Source organism: Oncorhynchus keta, chromosome 11 (genome assembly GCF_023373465.1).
Source record: "Oncorhynchus keta strain PuntledgeMale-10-30-2019 chromosome 11, Oket_V2, whole genome shotgun sequence".
Taxonomy (NCBI): Eukaryota; Metazoa; Chordata; class Actinopteri; order Salmoniformes; family Salmonidae; genus Oncorhynchus; species Oncorhynchus keta.
This window is the reverse complement of record NC_068431.1, coordinates 25,448,081-25,468,039: the sequence shown is the minus strand read 5'-3', so window position 1 is coordinate 25,468,039 and position 19,959 is coordinate 25,448,081. Positions and strand designations below refer to the sequence as shown.

Below are 19,959 nucleotides of genomic sequence, written 5' to 3'. Positions count from 1 at the left end.
TGGGGAGGTTAAAGTCGCCCAGAACTGTGAGAGGTGAGCCGTCCTCAGGAAAGGAGCTTATCAAGACATCAAGCTCATTGATGAACTCTCCGAGGGGACCTGGAGGGCGATAGATGATAAGGATGTTAAGCTTGAAAGGGCTGGTAACTGTGACAGCATGGAATTCAAAGGAGGCGATAGACAGATGGGTAAGGGGAGAAAGAGAGAATGACCACTTGGGAGAGATGAGAATCCCGGTGCCACCACCCCGCTGACCAGAAGCTCTCGGGGTGTGCGAGAACACGTGGGCGGACGAAGAGAGAGCAGTAGGAGTAGCAGTGTTATCTGTGGTGATCCATGTTTCCGTCAGTGCCAAGAAGTCGAGGGACTGGAGGGAGGCATAGGCTGAGATGAACTCTGCCTTGTTGGCCGCAGATCGGCAGTTCCAGAGGCTACCGGAGACCTGGAACTCCACGTGGGTCGTGCGCGCTGGGACCACCAGATTAGGGTGGCCGCGGCCACGCGGTGTGGAGCGTTTGTATGGTCTGTGCAGAGAGGAGAGAACAGGGATAGACAGACACATAGTTGACAGGCTACAGAAGAGGCTACGCTAATGCAAGCAGATTGGAATGACAAGTGGACTACACGTCTCTAATGTTCAGAAAGTTAAGCTTACGTAGCAAGAATCTTATTGACTAAAATTATTAAAAATGATACAGTACTGCTGAAGTAGGCTAGCTGGCAGTGGCTGCGTTGTTGACTTTGTAGGCTAGCTGGCAGTGGCTGCGTTGTTGACACTACACTAATCAAGTCGTTCCGTTGAGTGTAATAGTTTCTACAGTGCTGCTATTCGGGGGCTAGTTGGCTAGCTAGCAGTGGAAGCAGTGAAAATCTTGAAGACACGACTTGAAAAAAGTTGAGGAAAGATGCCCCAGATCAAAAAAGGTGATACAGGGCAGAGCTCAACATCTTCCACAGAAAGTCTTGTTCCAAATAATTGACAAATAACAGGCCACTGAGTCCATTACATTGGATTTAGAAGGGGTAAACTCGTGATTGGTGTAACCATGACAAGATTATTTTAGATTCTCCAATGTCATAGAATAATTGAATGTTAATAGAGGGACATGTAGTAGAACAGGCAGTGTATCCTTTTATTTTAATAAAGCTGAAGTTACTGACAGGGTGAATTTGACAGTCATGTTCCATGGATTAAACATATTTTTCGAGCTTAAGAAAATAGGCAATTTGTCCAACTTCAAAAAAATCTAAATTCAAGCCAACTAAGTCTAAAATCTTTTCATTCAATTTACACCACTTCATCTGAGCAGTAGTCTACTCCCAGTGCTTGGACAGTTGGGCTAACAGCTCACTGAGGCGATGACGTTGCATCTTATTTTTCTTAGTATTAAATCAACCATGGCAGAAGGCATACTGAATAGAGAGGGGAACTGAGTGGCTGGTACCCTACAGGCCTGACGTTATTTAGCTCATTTAATAGGGGGGCTGCATTAGCCTGGCCTGTTTTAAATAACCTGCCGGGACAGCACACTTATAAATGAAGAGCAAAGGCAGATAGATGCAGAGCCATTTATATCCACACTAGTGAGCTCTGCCTGCCACCATGAAGACCTGGTTCGAATCCAGGCTGCATCACATCCGGCCGTGATTGGGTGCCATAGGGCGGCGCACAGTTGGCCCAGTGTCGTCCGGGTTTGGACGTCATTGTAAATAAGAATTTGTTCTTAACTGACTTGCCTAGTTAAATAAAAGTTCAATAAAAAAATATGAAAAATAAAAACACCCTGCTCTCAGTATCCCAGTTAAGTCCGCTGACAATGAACAAAATGGATGAACTCAATGAGTGAGCCACACAAATGAATGACTATTGCAAATAGGTTTCCTAATGATTTATCTCTGAAGACAAAGTACTGTGCTGTTCAGCTAAAACTACTCCAAATCACTACAGAGGCCAATTAACCACTACATCATAAATCCCGCTTTACATGCAATTGATACCAAACAAATGAATATGGTGACTATTAAAGTTTCTGCTTTGTCATTGGCACAGTGGCAGCTATTTGGTATGAGTCGTTCTGTGTGTGGAAAACAGGAATTGGAAAGATGGCCTTGTTTTTGCAGTGAGATAAGTAACTAATTATCTCTAGCTTCAAACTAGAGTGTAAATGATGGGATATGAAGACATCCTATACTGAGTCAGTACACTGTGTCCATAGTTTACAGCAGCCAGACTCCTGTATTAGAGAAACAGGCACAAACGATAATTTACATTAATACCCGTGACAAACAGCTCCTTAATTAATTGCACCCGCAATGAAACATGGTAATTGATAACCATCCTAAGAAGTGTCTAAAGGTTCCATAGTTGGCCAATTAACCACTAGACAGGAACGATCCAACTGTGCTCGTTTGTAAGGATGCACAATTGGAATGGAGATGGCGCCGGCAGGAAGGATGGCCGTTTTACAGGCTCCTGACCAATTGTGCTATTTTGTGTTTGTTTTTTTGCACTGATCTTAACATCTTTTTGTACATAATGTTTTCGCCATTGTTTCCTATGACCTAAAATACACTGCTCGAAAAAATAAAGGGAACACTAAAATAACATCCTAGATCTGAATGAAATATTCTTATTAAATACTTTTTTCTTTACATAGTTGAATGTGCTGACTACAAAATCACAAAAAATATCAATGGAAATCAAATTTATCAACCCATGGAGGTCTGGATTTGGAGTCACACTCAAAATTGAAGTGGAAAACCACACTACAGGCTGATCCAACTTTGATGGAATGTCCTTAAAACAAGTCAAAATTAGGCTCAGTAGTGTGTGTGTGGCCTCCCTACAACGCCTGGGCATGCTCCTGATGAGGTGGCGGATGGTCTCCTGAGGGATCTCCTCCCAGACCTGGACTAAAGCATCCACCAACTCCTGGACATGTCCTAGATGTGCTCAATTGGATTCAGGTCTGGGGAAGGGCGGGCCAGTCCATAGCATCAATGCCTTCCTCTTGCAGGAACTGCTGACACACTCCAGCCACATGAGGTCTAGATTTGTGGAAGAACCCGGGGTCAACCGCACCAGCATATGGTCTCACAAGGGGTCTGAGGATCTCCTCTCGGTACCTAATGGCAGTCAGGCTACCTCTGGCGAGCACATGGAGGGCTGTGCGGCCCCCCCAAAGAAATGCCACCCCACACCATGACTGACCCACCGCCAAACCGGTCATACTGGAGGATGTTGCTGGCAGCAGAACATTCTCCACGGCGAATTTGCCAATCTTGGTGTTCTCTGGCAAATGCCAAACGTCCTGCACGGTGTTGGGCTGTAAGCACAACCCCAACCTGTGGACGTCATACCACCCTCATGGAGTCTGTTTCTGACCGTTTGAGCAGACACATGCACATTTGTGGCATTTTGCAGGGCTCCGGCAGTGCTCCTCCTGCTCCTCCTTGCACAAAGGCGGAGGTAGCGGTCCTGCTGCTGGGTTGTTGCCCTCCTACGGCCTCCTCCACGTCTCCTGATGTACTGGCCTGTCTCCTGGTAGCGCCTCCATGCTCTGGACACTACGCTGACAGACACAGCAAACCTTCTTGCCACAGCTCGCAATGATGTGCCATCCTGGATGAGCTGCACTACCTGAGCCACTTGTGTGGGTTGTAGACTCCGTCTCATGCTACCACTAGAGTGAAAGCACCGTCAGCATTCAAAAGTGACCAAAACATCAGCCAGGAAGCATAGGAACTGAGAAGTGGTCTGTGGTCACCACCTGCAGAACCACTCCTTTTTTGGGAGTGTCTTGCTAATTGCCTATAATTTCCACCTGTTGTCTATTCCATTTGCACAACAGCATGTGAAATTTATTGTCAATCAGTGTTGCTTCCTAAGTGGACAGTTTGATTTCACAGAAGTGTGATTGACTTGGAGTTACATTGTGTTGTTTAAGTGTTCCCTTTATTTTTTTGAGCAGTGTATATTCTGGACATCAGAACAGCTATCACTAAAGTCGACATTGATTATCCTGTACCAGCCCTAATCCCCGACACTCCTAGAAGGTGAGACTACGGTGGTGAATTAATAAAATCACCTCTACCCTCATTCTATTGCCGAATTAGAAATCGCTGGAAAATAAACTGGACGAGCTTCGTTCGAGACTATCCCATCAACGGGACATTAAGAAATGTAAAATACCATACTTCTGAGTCATGGCTGGACATGGATAATATACAGCTAGCTGTTTTTTTCTATGAATCGGCAGGACAGAATGGCAGAGTCTGGTAAGATCAGGGTTAGTGGTGATGTCTCTTTAGTGGTGGTGTGGCTGAAATCTAAAGGAAGTCCCAAGGTTCTATTCACCGGAGTTAGAATACCTCATAAGTTGTAGACCATACTCTTTACCAAGAGTGGTTTCATCTGTATTTTTGTAGCAGCCTATTTACCACCACAAACCAATGCTAGCACTAAGACCACACTCAATTTTATTTATTTTATTTTACCTTTATTTAACCAGGCAAGTCAGTTAAGAACAAATTCTTATTTTCAATGACGGCCTGGGAACAGTGGGTTAACTGCCTGTTCAGGGGTAGAACGACAGATTGTGTACCTTGTCAGCTCGGGGGTTTGAACTCGCAACCTTCCGGTTACTAGTCCAACGTTCTAACCACTAGGCTACGCTGCCGCCCCTAAGCTGTATAGGGCCATAAGCCAATAATTTTAAACGCAGGAAAACTGAAATACGTTTTACCTCCATCTACCATCATGTCACTTGTGCAACTAGAGGGATAAAACTCTAGATCACCTTAACTCCACACACAGAGGAGCATAAAAAGCTCTCCCTTTGATCTCCATTGGGCAAATCGGACCATAACTCTATCCTCCCGATTCCTGCTTACATGCAAAAACTCAAACGGGACGTACCAGTGACATACCCAATACGGAAGTGGTTGGAGGACTTTTTTGCAAGCACAGACTGGAATATGTTGCGGGATTAATCTGATGGCATTGAGGAGTTCACCACATTGACGACAATGTCCCCACAGTGACCGTATACACCACAAACAGAAGCCATGGATTACATACAGGCAACATTCTTACTGAACTAAAGGCTAGAGCTGCCACTTTCAAGGAGCTAATCCAGACGCTTATAAGAGATCCCGCTTCTCCCCTTCGACAAACAGGCAAAGCGTCAATACAGGACTAAGATCTAATCCTACTATACCAGCTCTGATACCCGTCAGATGTGGCAGGGCTTGCAAACTACAAATGGAAACCCAGTCAAGAGCTGCCCAGTGACGTGAGCCTACCAGACGAGCTAAATGCCTTCTATGCTCGCTTTGAGGCAAGCAACACTGAACCACCCATGAGAGCACCAGCTGTTCTGGACGACTGTATGATCACGCTCTATGTAGCAGATGTGATAAGACCTTTACAAACAGGTTACAATTCACAAGGCGGATTACAAGGACTCTCAGTCAGAGCATGAACTGATCAGTTGACAACTGTCTTCACCTACATTTTCAACCTCTGACCCAGTCTGTAATACCTACATGAAATGCTTTGAAAGGCTGGCCATGGATCACATCTACGCCACCATCCCAGACACCCTAGATCCATTCCAAATCACATACCACCCCAACAGATCCACAGATGAAGCTATCTATATTGCACTCTACACTGCCCTTTCCCACCTGAAGAAAAGGAACACCTATGTGAGATTGCTGTTCATTATCTACAGCTAAGGGTTCAACATCATAGCACCCTCCAAGCTCATTACTAAACTCAGGAGCCTGGGACTAAACACCTCCCTTTGCAACTGGATCCTGAACATTGATGGGCTGCCACCAGGTGGTGAGGGTAGGTAACAACATATACGCCACACTGATCCTCAACATGGGAACCCCTCAGGGGTGCATGCTCAGTTCTCTCCTGTATTCCCTGGTCACCTACAACTGCATGGCCATGCACGATTCAACCACCATCATTAAGTTTGTCGACACCACGACAGTGGTAGGCCAAATCACCGATGAGACAGCAGTGTGACCTGGCAGTGTGGAGCCAGGACAACAACCTCTCCCACAATGTGGGCAAGACAGATGACCTTATCATGGACACAGAGGACCAAGCACGCCCCCAGTCATATCAACAGAGCTGTGGTAGAGCTGGTCGAGAGCTTCCAAATTCCTCGGTGTCCACATCACTAAGGACCTAGCATGGTCCAATTACACCAACACAGTCGTGAAGAGGGCACAACACCTTTTCCCCCTCAGGAGGCTGGAAGATTTGGCAAAAAGTTAAACTCAAGTTCAACTGCACCATTGAGAACCTCTTGACTGGTTGCATCAACACTTGATATGGCAACTGCTCGGCATCCGAGCGCAAGTCGCTATAAAGGGTAGAGTGTATGGCCCAGTACATCACTGGGGCCGAACTCCAGCCATCCAAGTCATAGACTGTTCTCTCTGCTACCGCACGACAAGCGTTAACGGAACGCCAAGTACATGAACAAAAGGCATCTGAACAACTTCTACCCCCATGTCACAAGACTGCTGAAAAGTTATTAAAATGGCTACCCAGGCAATTTACATTGAACGCCTACATTATTTATTTATTTATTTATTTATCTTAATAGTTTTGAACAGACTCCCTTGCACTGGCTCTATGCACACTCACTAGACTCTACCCACACACTACTACACTGACATTCCAACACACAAACACGCTGCTGCTATTGTTTACAATAAACTCAGTAAAAAAAAGAAAAAAAAGAAACGTCCCTTTTTCTGGACCCTGTCTTTCAAAGATAAATTGTAAAAATCGAAATAACTTCACAGAACTTCATTGTAAAGGGTTTAAAAACCATTTCCCATGCTTGTTCAATGAAGCAAACAATTAATGAAAATGCACCTGTGGAATGGTCATTAGGCAATTAAGGTCACAGCTATGAAAACTAAGGACACTAAGGAAGCCTTTCTACCGACTCTGAAAAACACCAAAAGAAAGATGCCCAGGTTTCCTGCTCATCTGTGTGAATGTGCCTTAGGCATGCTGCAAGGAGGCATGAGGACTGTCCGTTGCTGTGAGCGCTACAGGAAGACAGGATGGACAGCTGATCGTCCTCGCAGTGGCAGACCACGTGTAACACCTACACAGGATTGGTACATCTAAACACACCTGCGGGACAGGTACAGGATGGCAACGACAACTGCCTGAGTTACACCAGGAACGCACAATCCCTCCATCAGTGCTCAGACTGTCCGCAATAGGCTGAGAGAGGCTGGACTGGGGGCTTGTAGGCCTGTTGTAAAGCAGGTCCTCACCAGACATCACCGGCAATGTCACATATGGGCACAAACCCACTGTCGCTGGACCAGACAGGATTTGAAAAAAAGTGCTCTTTACTGACGAGTTACGATTTTGTCTCGCCAGGAGTGATTGTCAGATTGACTTTTATCATTGAAGGAACACAGAAACCTGTACTCTGGAGCGGGATCGATTTGGAGGTGGAGGGTCCGTCATGGTCTGGGGCGGTGTGTCACAGCATCATCAGACTAAGCTTGATGTCATTGCAGGCAATCCCAACGCTGTGCGTTACAGGGAAGACATTCTTCTTCCTCATGCGGTACCCTTCCTGCAGGCTCATCCTGACATGACACTCCAGCATGACATTGCCACCAGCCATACTGCTCGTTCTGTGCGTGATTTCCTGCAAGACAGGAATGTCAGTGTTCTGCCATGCCCAGCAAAGAGACCGGATCTCAATCCCATTGAGCATGTCTGGGACCTGTTGGATAGGAGGGTGAGGGCTAAGGCCATTCCGCCCAGAAATGTCTGGGAACATGCAGGTGCCTTGGTGGAAGTGTGGGGTAACATCTAACAGCAAGAACTGGCAAATCTAGTGTAGTCCATGAGGAGACGACACACTGCAGTACTTAATGCAGCTGGTGGCCACACCAGATACTGACTGTTACTTTTCATTTTGCACTGTCCCACAGTTGACAGTGCATGTCAGAGCTCCGAGGATTGTGTCGAGGCACAGATATGGGGAAGGGTACCAAAACATTTCTGCAGCATTGAAGGTTTGTTCAGGGACACGTTTCATTTCTGTTCGTCACATGTCTGTGGAACTTGTTCAGTTGTGTCTCAGTTGTTGAGTCTTGTTATGTTCATACAAATATTTACACATGTTATGTTTGCTGAAAATAAACGCAGTTGATAGAGAGAGGACGTTTCTTTTTATTCTGAGTTTATATCCTGATTGCCAAGTCACTTTCACCCCTACCCACATGTACAGTGCATTTGGAAAGTACTCAGACCCTTTGACTTTGACCCCAAAAAATGTATGTTACATCCTTATTCTAAAATGGATCAAATAGTTTTTTCCCCTCAATCTATACACACAATAACGGCAAATCGGAAATAGGTTTAGACATTTTTGCTAATTTATCAAATTTAAAACATACATAGCTTATTTACATAAGTATTCAGAAGTCTCTGAATGTCATTGAGTGGCCTAGCCAGAGTCCGAACCCGATCTAATATCCCTGGAGAGACCTGAAAATAGCTTTGCAGCGATGCTCCCCATCCAACCTGACAGAGCTTGAGAGGATCTGAAGAAAAGAATGGGGAAAACTCCAAATACAGGTGTGCCAAGCTTGTAGCTTCATACCCAAGAAGACTAGAGGCTGTAATAGCTGCCAAAGGTTCTTCAACAAAGTACTGAGTAAATGGTCTGAAAACTTTGTAAATGTGATATTTCCAGGGGGTATTTAGCAAAAATTGATAAAAAACTGTTTTTGCTGTGTCCTTGAGGTATTTTGTGTAGATTGATGAGGGGAAAAAACTATTTAATCAATTTTAGAATAAGGCTGCAAAGTAAATGTGCAAAAAGTGAAGGGGTCTGAATACTTTCAATATATTTTCCTGCACTTACCCCCCAAAAACAAAATTACATTTAGCTGCTAAGGTGGCTATCAAAGAACTACAAATGCTATGATGTGGACAAGACTTACGAATCAAGAAAAAAGGTTCTCTGGATTAACTATATAATGTTGACTAAATGTAGTAATGAATAAATTGGGGAAAATTTCATTAAAATGGACAATTCTGTGAACTGTCTTGTGCAAGTTTGAAATTGACACAATACCTGTTAGCGTGCAGGAGCTTGCAGGGTCTTGCATAGTCTACTTTTATGCTAATTAACATTTGAGCATAAATCTGAGTGTTAATATTTAATTTCACCTTTATTTAACCAGGTAGACCAGTCGAGAACAAGTTCACATTTACAACTGCGACCTAGCCAAGATAAAGCAAAGCTGTGTGACAAAAACAACAGAATTACACATGGGATAAAGGCAATAAATAGGCCATAGAGGCTAAATAATTACAATTTAGCAATAACACTGGAGTGATAGATGTGCCGATGATTATGTGCAAGTAAAGATATTTGGGTGCAAAAGAGCAACAAGAAAAATCAATAACAATATGGGGATGAGGTATTTACAGATGGGCTGTGTACAGGTACAGTGATCAGTAAGCTGCTCTCACAGCTGATGCTTAAAGTTAGAGAGGGAGAGATAAGACTCCAGCTTCAGTGATTTTTGCAATTCGTTCCAGTCATTGGAATGAAAGGCGGCCAAATGAGGTGTTGGCTTTGGGGGTGACCAGTGAAATATACCTGCTGGAGCGTGTGCTACGGGTGAGTGTTGCTATGGTGACCAGTGAGCTGAGATAAGACAGAGCTTTACCTAGCAAAGACTTATAGATGACCTGGAGCCAGTGAGTTTGGCGACGAATATGTAGCAAGTGCCAGTCGACGAGAGCATACAGGTCGCAGTGGTGGGTAGTATATGGGGCTTTGGTGATAAAACGGATGGCACGGTGATAGACAACATCCAACTTGCTGAGTAGAGTGTTGGAGGTTATTTTGTAAATGACGTCGCCGAAGTCAAGGATCGGTAGGATAGTCAGGTTTACGAGTGTATGTTGGCAGCATGAGTGAAAGAGGCTTTGTTGCGAAATAGGAAGCCGATTCTAGATTTAATTTTGGATTGGAGATGCTTAATGTGAGTCTGGAAAGAGAGTTTACAGTCTAACCAGACACCTAGGTATTTGTCCACAAGTCAGAACCGTCCAGAGTACTGACGCTAGTCGGGCGGCGGTTGCGAGCAGCAATCGGTTGAATAACATGCATTTAGTTTTGCTAGCATTTAAGAGCAGTTGGAGGCCACGGAAGGAGAGTTGTATGACATTGAAACTCGTTTGGAGGTTTGATAACAGTGTCCAAAGAAGGGTCTGATGTATACAGAATGGTGTCGTCTGCGTAGAGGTGGATCAGAGAATCACCAGCAGCAAGAGCGACATCATTGATATATACAGAGAAAAGAGTCGGCCCTAGAATTGAACCCTGTGGCACCCCCATAGAGACTGCCAGAGGTCCGGACAACAGGACCTCCGATTTGACACACTGAACTTTTTCTGAGAAGTAATTGGTGAACCAGGCGAGGCAGTCATTTGAGCAACCAAGGCTGTTGAGTTTGCCGATAAGAATGTGGTGATTGACAGAGTCGAAAGCCTTGGACAGGTTGAAGAAGACGGCTGCACAGTATTGTCTTTTATCGATGGCGGGTATGATATCATGGCGGGTATGATATCATTTAGGACCTTGCGCGTAGCTGAGGTGCACCCATGACCAGCTCGGAAACCAGATATAGTGGAGAAGGTACAGTGGGATTCGAAATGGTCGGTGATCTGTTTGTTAACTTCGCTTTCAAAGATTTTAGAAAGGCAGGGCAGGATGGATATAGGTCTATAACAGTTTGGGTCTAGAGTGTCTCACCCTTTGACGAGGGGGATGACCGTGGCAGCTTTCAAATCTTTGGTGATCTCAGACGATACAAAAGCGGTTGGAACAGGCTAGTAATAGGGGTTGCAACAATTTCTGTGGATAATTTTAGAAAGAAAGGGTCCAGATTGTCTAGCCCAACTGATTTGTAGGGATCCAGATTTTGCAGCTCTTCCAGAACATCAGGGGGGTCTTGGCAAGTTTCTGCAGGGGGGTGCAGAGCTGTTGGTAGGGGTAGCCAGGTGGAAAGCATGGCCAGCCGTAGAAAAATGCTTATTGAAATTTAATTATTGTAGAGTTATCGATTGTGACAGTGTTTCCAAGCCTCAGTCCAGTGGGCAGCTGGGAGGTGCTCTTATTCTCCATGGACTTTAGTGTCCCAAAACTTTTTGGAATTCGTGCTGCAGGATGCACATTTTTGTTTGAAAAAGCTAGCCATAGCTTTCCTTAACTGCCTGTGTATATTGGTTCCTAACTTCCCTGAAAAGTTGCATATCGCAGGGGCTATTCGGTGCTAATGCAGTACGCCACAGGATGTTTTTAAGCTGGTCAAGGGCAGTCAGGTCTGGAGTGAACCAAGCGCTGTATCTGTTCTTAGTTCTACATTTTTTGAATGGGTAATGCTTATTTAAGATGGTGAGGAAAGCACTTTTAAAGAGCAACCAGGCATCCTCTACAGACGGGATGATGTCAATATCCTTCCAGGATACTCAGGCCAGGTCGATTAGAAAGGCCTGCTTGCTGAGGGGTTTAAGGGAGCGTTTAAAAGCAATGAGGGGTGGTCGTTTGACTGCGGACCCATTACGGACACAGGCAATGAGGCAGTGATCGCTGAGATCCTGGTTGAAGACAGCAGAGGTGTATTTAGAGGGCAAGCTGGTCAGGATGATATCTATTTGGGTGCCCATGGTTATGGATTTAGGGTTGATAATTTGTGTGAGATTAAGGGCCTCTAGTTTAGGTCACCTAACAGTACGAACTCTTAAGATAGATGGGTGGGCAATCAATTCACATATGGTGTTCAGGGCACAGCTGGGGGCTGAGGGGGTTCTATAACAAATAGAGCCAAATATATTGATTAAAGGCACCTTGTCCAGGAGAGAGTTACATGGTTATCAAAACATCACACCAAAACAACATGTAACACAGCCCTTATTTTAAGTGTTTCTAAAATTCCCTATTGATAAAAGGAATGGTGTAAAAACGATTGGAACCATTTACCCGCTAGGTTTTTGGGTATTATTACACCTCCACTGTGGGGCTCTATTACACAATATGTAAACCATATGGGAATGTAGTCGACCTAAGCATGTTACCTCACCTGGCAGTTTGATTAGTCACAGTGCGAATTGCATCAGTATTGAAAATAAAAACGATATTGACCAACATACTCTAGGTCAGGTTGCTACACTACTCTGTGGATATTTTGTCTCACATTCTTACCTGTAAAACGACCAACCACACGGACAACCGGTGAAGTAATATTTTATTCACTCTTTTGCCTTGTATTGGTCGTGAGAGTTAACTTTCCTGTTCCGAACGCTCATTTCTGCCTACATAGAATTCTTTGCAATTCAACATTGGGGTTTCAGGCTAGGACTTTAGATAAATGCAGAAAATCGCCAATCCAAATAAACGTTATACCACAGTAACCATGGTGTTTTTGCTAAACATTTTTGATTCAGATTTCAGACATAAGGTTAAATTTGTATGTGAAAACAATTTCTAAAGATCCATACTTGGTTTTCCAAAACTCACTTCACTCGTGCATGAAAGGGAAGCTTGCGCTACTGGTTTTGGAACACGCACCGATCAAATACACCGTTGGAACGCCGATTAAACTGTTTACATGTCCTAATAATTAAAAAGATTATTCCGAAAACCAGGTTTTTTAATTGGCGTATGTTTACTTTGATTTTGACATTAATACGTTAAAGATAGTCATGTAAACACTTTACTCTATTTCCATACTCGGACTACTGCCTTAATCAGTTTAATATGGAATTGTTGGTATTCATGTAAACGTTTGATAACGTTAACTGAAGTGACAGAAATTTACCGGTGTGTTTGAAGAGATGTTTTTCGGGTTTATCACTCTCGCTTTCACCACAGTTTCCTCCTCCTGGTGTCTTCCACGCCAGCTGCAGAAACACAGCTTGATCCCTTGGAGCCAAAACACCGCATTATAAAACAAACCAAAGACGCTAGATATTGTATATAGCTAACGTTAAGCTTGTTAGGTAAATGTTTCCTGAACAACAACGTTACGTCCCATAAAAAAATAATATCGCCTCAATCTCGCTGTCCGTGTGTTCAAAAAGTCCCGCTGGAGATGGCTCGTTGGCAATGTTCAAACAGCTGTTATCGTGTTTAAGTAAAGCTAGACTGCCTTAAAAAATGTGATGGTACTTCACAATGAGAAAACATTGACTGAAATTCCCTTTGCAGCCAGTTGAAGGACAGTTTTATAGGTAAACTTTACTATCAAACTGGAGGCTCGCACTAAAACATTCGAACCACCACTTCCAGGAGAGAATCCGAGAACATCGTGAACGCGCAGAGGCGTACCGTTCGTGACTGTGCGCGCTCTCGTGGAATGAGCGCACGTGGATTAGATTTAACATGCTCGGTCTCTCAGGACATTGCTCATCAATCAGATTGCTATTTTGGAAAACACTAAGTATGTTTGAAACTCAGCTCTGAAACTATAATCTTTGAAGTGTATTTTTACTCTACTACTCTGCCATCCTCTGGTACTTGTCTGTAATGGCATCCTCTAAAGGTTACCATAATTTGCACTGTTGTGACAGTACACTACACCAGTGACTGGCCACTACACCAAATTGCCTCAGGAAAAGCTTAGTCTGGGGCCCCAAAAGCAGGTGTCCGGGGGCAAATAAGAGGCATGCTACAGTAAAAATGACGGGGAAAAAACAAATTGATTTGTTACGTTTCTATTATATCAAAATACAAAACATATCTGAAGCAGAGTAAAGGTTACATGAGACTTTAGCATCTGACAATGTCAACTCAATAAATTATGCATAGTCAGCATGGAATGGGTGAGAGGGAAAGGGGCCTTTAATTGGTACTATTATCCAATACAACACTACCTTGGGAAGCAGGGTACACATCTCAGTAGACATGAATGGCTACTTCCCATGAGCCTCTGGCTAATCAATAGCTAAGAAACGCTCAACTCCATTCTCTTATATCCAGGGTTTTGAGTTTTGATAACTGGTCACAGGATTTGGTAGCAACAACATTGAGTCACCATCAGTCGATTCTTGTAAAAATGTCAATTCTGAAAACGCTTACCTGGACCTATGTTTGTGCTGTACAACTGCGGTCCTTCCGCAGGGTGCTAAAATTCATACTTTTAATAAAAACGTGTATCGAATACAACCACCGACATTTTCCTCATTTGCATTTCTCATACTACTTACTATGTCAATTGAGATTCAATTGGCACATGCACATAGAGTACCACAGTATGAGTCATAATACCTAGCTGTCAAACAGGGAAATGGTTCCAATCGTTTTTCGACCATTCATTTTCCCATAGGGGATTTTAGAAAAACTTAAAATAAGGGCTGTGTTTCATGTAGGCTTATCCTGGCATGACGTTTTGATAACTGTGTAAAACTTTTATCAATATATTTGGCTCTATTTATTCTCAGAAACGAAAATGCCAATTAGCATTAAAGTAGACATTATGCAAGACTACAAATCCCTGTAAGCTCTTGCACATCCTCTCTTTGACGCCTTTGCTAGCAGGTAATGTGTCAATTTAAAACCCAATACCTGTTAGCAAAGGCGTCAAAGAGAGGATATCCATTCTGGAGCAATTAGGGTTAATTGTCTTGCTGAAGGGCAAATCGACAGTTGGCGTGACTCAAACTAGCAACCTTTCGCTGGCCCAAAGATCTGACCGTTTGGCTCCCTGCCACAATGTACAGCTGTGTCTGTCGCTATACTGCCTTGAGGGGCCCCCTGGCCTGGGACTGGCGGCTATGCTTCTGGTTGGCTGCTGGTGGTGGTGGTTGAGGGACCAGGGTCTTCAAAATGATTATATATTTATTTATTTTTAGTAAGTTATTTAATACGTTTAATAGTTTAAATTTAGTTAACACACTGCCAGAACTTGAGGTAGGCCTATACAAGAAACAGCCAATGACGCCTTTTGTCTACATTTTAAACAGTCTAATAAATCAATGTAATATATACCATCACATAAATAATATATTGTTTGTAGGAAATTAACAGTAGGAAATTAAAAACTTTGTTTTGAAAGGCCTCTGAAAGCAAAAGTTGGATATTTTATATCAGATGACAAGGTTGAACTATAGCCTAACAGGCACATGGGTTTCAGTTCCTTGTGCTTGACTACAAGCATGTAAAATGGTGCTGGATTAGATAGCTGCCGTATTACGGGCTCCTAATCAATTCTGCTATTTTGTGTGTGTTTTTTGAGCTGATCTTAACTTATTTTGTACATAATGTTTGCACCATCAGAACAGCAATCACTAACCTCGATTTGGATGAAGATTTTTACTTCAATGAGTCGTCATCGCAGGACATACTGCTTACCCCGTACCAGGCCCTAATCCCTGAGATGCATAGAAGAAAGAGGTGACGTAAGCGAGGCCGACGTGCGGGCATTTAGATGAAACTATGTTGCCTCTACCCTCCATTTTATTGGCAAACATACAATCCCTGGAGAAGAAACAGGACGAGCTTGGTTCTAGATGATCCCATCAACAGGACCCGAAGAACTGTAACATCCTTTGTTTCTCTGATTCATGGCTGAACAAGGACATGGATAATATACATCTATCTGTTTTTTATATGCATCAGCAGGACAGAACTTCAGCTTCGGGTAAGGTAAAGGGGAGGTGTCTGTCTCTTTGTTAACAACAGCTGGTGCACAATCTCTAATATTAAGGAAGTCTCAAGGTTCTGCGCGCCTAGAATACCTCATGATAAGCTGTAGACCATACTATTTACCAAGGAGTTTATCTATATTTTTCGTAGATGTTTATTTACCACCACAAACCAATGCTGGCTTAAGACTGCACTCAACAAGCTGTATAGGGCCATAAACAAACAAGAAAATGTTCATCCAGAAGCGGAGCACCTAGTGGCCAGTGATTTTAATGCAGGGGAGCTGAAATCAGTCTAACTGCATTTCCACCAACATGTCACCTGTGCACCTTTACTCCACACACAGAAATGCATACAAAGCTCATCCTCGCCCTCCATTTGGCAAATCTGACCATAACTGAATCCTTCTGATTCCTGCTTACAAGCAAAAACTCAAACAGGAAGCACCAGTGATGCACCCAATACAGAAGTGGTCTGATGTAGCGGATGCTAAACTACAGGACTGTTTTGCTAGCATAGACTGGAATATGTTCCAGGATTCATCCGATGGCATTTTAGAGTTTACCACATCAGTCACCATCTTCATAAGTGCATCGACAACGTCCTCCCAACAGTGACCGTACGTACATATCCCAACCAGAAGCCATGGATTACAGGAAGCATCTGCACTGAGCTATAAGCTAGAGCTGTCACTTTCAAGGAGTGGGATACTAATCCGGACGCTTATAAGAAATCCTGTTACGACCTCCGACGAGCCATCAAACAGGCAAAGCATCAATACAAGATTGAATCCTACTAAGCCAAATGCCTTCTATGCAGGCTTCGAGGCAAGCAACACTGAGCCATGCACAAGAGAACCAGTTGTTATAGTGAATGTGAGTAAGACCTTTAAACAGGTTAACATTCACAAAGCTGCAGGGCCAGACGGATTACCAGGATGTGTATTCAGAGCATGCGCTGATCAGCTGGTAAGTGTCTTCACTGACATGTTTATGGCTAACATGACTCACATTAACACCATCATCCCGGACACTCTGAAACCATTCAATTTGTATACCGCCGCAACAGATCCACAGATGACACAATCTCTATTGCATGCCACACTGTCTTCTCCGACCTGGACAAAGGGACACCTATGTGAGAATGCTGTTCATTGACTACAGCTCAGCTTTCAACATCATAGTGCCCTCCAAGCTCATCACGAAGCTAAGGACCCTGGGACTGAACACCTCCCTCTGCAACTGGATCCTGGACTTCCTGATGGGTCGCACTCAGGTGGTGAGGGTAGGCAATAACACACCCGCCATACTGACTCTCAACACGGGCGCCCCTCAGGGGTGCCTGCTTATTCCCCTCCCGTATTCACTGTTCACCCACGACTGCGTGGCTGCGCACAATTTCAACACCATCATTAAGTTAGCTGATGACACGACGGTGGTAGACCTGATCACCGGCGATGTTGAGACAACCTTAAGGGAAGAGGTCAGAGACATGGGAGTGTGGTGCCAGGACAACAACCTCTCCCTCAACGTTGCCAAAGACAAAGGAGGATTGTGCACTACAGGAAATTGAGGGCAGAGCATGCCCCCATTCACATTGATGAGGCTGTAGAGGAGCGGGTTGAGAGCTTCAAGTTCCTTGTGTCCACATCACTAAGGATCTATCATGGTCCTTACTCAACAACACAGTCGGGAAGAGGGCACAACAATGCCTCTTTTCCCATCCAGGAGCCTGAAAAGATGTGGCTTGGGCCCTCAGATCCTCAAGTTCTACAGCTGCACCATTGAGAGCATTTTGAGTGGCTACATCACCGCTTGGTATCGTAATTGCTTGGCATCCGATTGCAAGGCACTACTGTAGTTAGTGCGTACGTCCCAATACATCACTGAGGCTGAGCTCCCTGCCATCCATGACCTCTATACCAGGCAGTGTCAGAGGAAGGCCCTAAACATTGTCAAATACTCCAGCCACCCATGTCATAGACTGTTCTGTCTGCTACCTCACGGCAAGTCTAGAACTAACAGGACCCTGAACAGCTTCTACCCCCAGGCCACAAGACTGCTAAATAGTTAGTCCAGGTAGCTATTTGGTTAACTATTTAACTAACTGCACTGACCCTTTTAGCACTAACTTTTTGGACTCATCACTTACGCTGCTGCTACTGTTTATTATCTATCCTGTTGCCTAGTCACTTTATTCCTAGTTATATGTACATATCTACCTCAATTACCTCGTACTCCTGCACATCGTTTCTGTACTGGTACCCCATGTATATAGCAATGTTTTCATTACTCATTGTGTACTTATTATCACTTTTATTAAGTGTTAATACTTTTATATTATTTCTATATTTTCTTTCTCTCTGCATTGTTGTGAAGGGCCCGTAAATAAACATTTCACTGTTAGTCTCTACACTTGTTGTTTACGAAGCATGTAACACATAAAATGTGATTTGATAAAGCAATATCGAATTGGATGGTTCTGCTGCTTATGTTGTGAAGACAGTTGTCTACCTGATCTTACATGATTGATGTGATTTTGTTGCTGTCCGACTATTCTAAAGAACAAGGTGTAGCCTAGCTTGGCCTAATTATTTCTTCATAATTTTGACTTTAGCTGCTCGTTGCACATTGCCTTTTATCAATCTACGCACTCCATAATCTGGGTACAGGTATAGTGTACTAAATGATGACTGACGACCATTCAAACATTAATGCATTGATAATACTAGCTACTTTTGAAGTTATTAGCCCTAATTGTAAAAAATAAAAATAAATAGGGGGCCCCTGAAATGTTTTCATCCCCCCTGTGGCGAAACCCAAGCTCTGCGCCTGGTTGAACCTATCCAATCCTTTGATATCCAAGTGCCTGTTGGGGCCATCCTGCTCCACTATCAATCACAGACAACAAGAAACATGTTTTTATATAACAAGTATCCCCCGTAAAGCTGCATGGGCTGTCACACATTCTTGATGTCTTTGTCTCGTTCCTCCGTGACTGAATCATAATTTCAAAAACCCAAAACATACATACAGTGGCAGCTAAGAATGACTTCTGTCACTCTGTGCATTTCTGAACACAATTATCCAACTGATTGATTAATTACAATTCATGTTACAGTCACGTGAAGCAGGATGACAAGTTTTTGTTTGTGATGGCATGCGTAAGTAGTATGCACTTTCTAAAGCTTTCCATACATTCCTGGGGGAGGCATTGGTCTGCCCAGAGAGCACAGGAGAAAGGGTGGTAAAAACAGAAAAACAGTATGACGCAAGGCTTTTGTTCAGCACCATATACAGTACATGTTTGTTTCTCTCTTTCACATAAAAGGAAATGTATCAGGGAAATTCATATACCAATAATACCACCTCAAGATGAGGTGCAATTAACCCTCTGGGTGCCTCTTGTATTTGTGAATTATTTATGTAGAAAAGCTAATAAATAAGTTGTGTGAGTAAACAAAAATATTAAATATATGTTTGTTGATTGCCAAAATGTCTAACCACAATGTACAGTTTCAGGACGGTTCTACAGTAGACTACAACATTGTTTGTTGGTAAAAAAAACAACATGGTATTCACAAGGTGTGTGAAGCAAGGAGTTAAAAACCTCTTAAGGATCTGCCCCTTTTTTTCCATTTTCGCCTAAAATGACATACCCAAATCTAACTGCCTGTAGCTCAGGACCTGAAGCAAGGATATGCATATTCTTGATATCATTTGAAAGCAAACACTTTGAAGTTTGTGGAAATGTGAAATGAATGTAGGAGAATATAACACATTAGATCTGTTAAAAGATAATACAAAGAAAAAATGATTTTTTTTGTATATTTTTTTTACCATCATCTTTGAAATGCAAGAGAAAGGCCAGGCGCAATCTTTTCAGCCCAGGCGCAATCTATATTGTACGCGCAAAGTTTTAGACTGATCCAATGAACCATTGTATTGCTGTTAAACATTTTGTATCAAGACATCCCAAATGTGCCTTATTGGTTTATTTATACATTTTCAAGTTCATAACTGTACACTTTCCTCAAACAATAGCATGGTATTGGACAGTGCAGTTAGATTATCAAGAATTTAAGCTTTCTGCCATTATCAGATATGTCTATGTCCTGGGAAATGTTCTTGTTACTTACAATCTCATGCTAATCGCATTTATCTATGTTATCTCAGCCATCCCACGGGGGACCCACCGATCCTGTAGAGGTGTTAACTCACCACCTAAAGCACCA

At 43.3% G+C, this 19,959-nt stretch overlaps 1 protein-coding gene across 3 annotated transcripts in view; it reads right to left on the bottom strand.

The window, feature by feature from the left end:
• LOC118389975 (rho GTPase-activating protein 32-like) overlaps nucleotides 1-13,418 on the bottom strand; it is a 262,757-nt gene extending 249,339 nt beyond the window's left edge. For all 3 annotated transcript variants that reach the window (XM_052529794.1, XM_035780032.2, XM_035780033.2), the window contains exon 1: nucleotides 12,901-13,418. The gene's annotated coding sequence lies outside the window, so the exon portion shown is untranslated. The remainder of the gene's footprint in view (nucleotides 1-12,900) is intronic.
• Nucleotides 13,419-19,959: the final 6,541 nt, after the last annotated feature.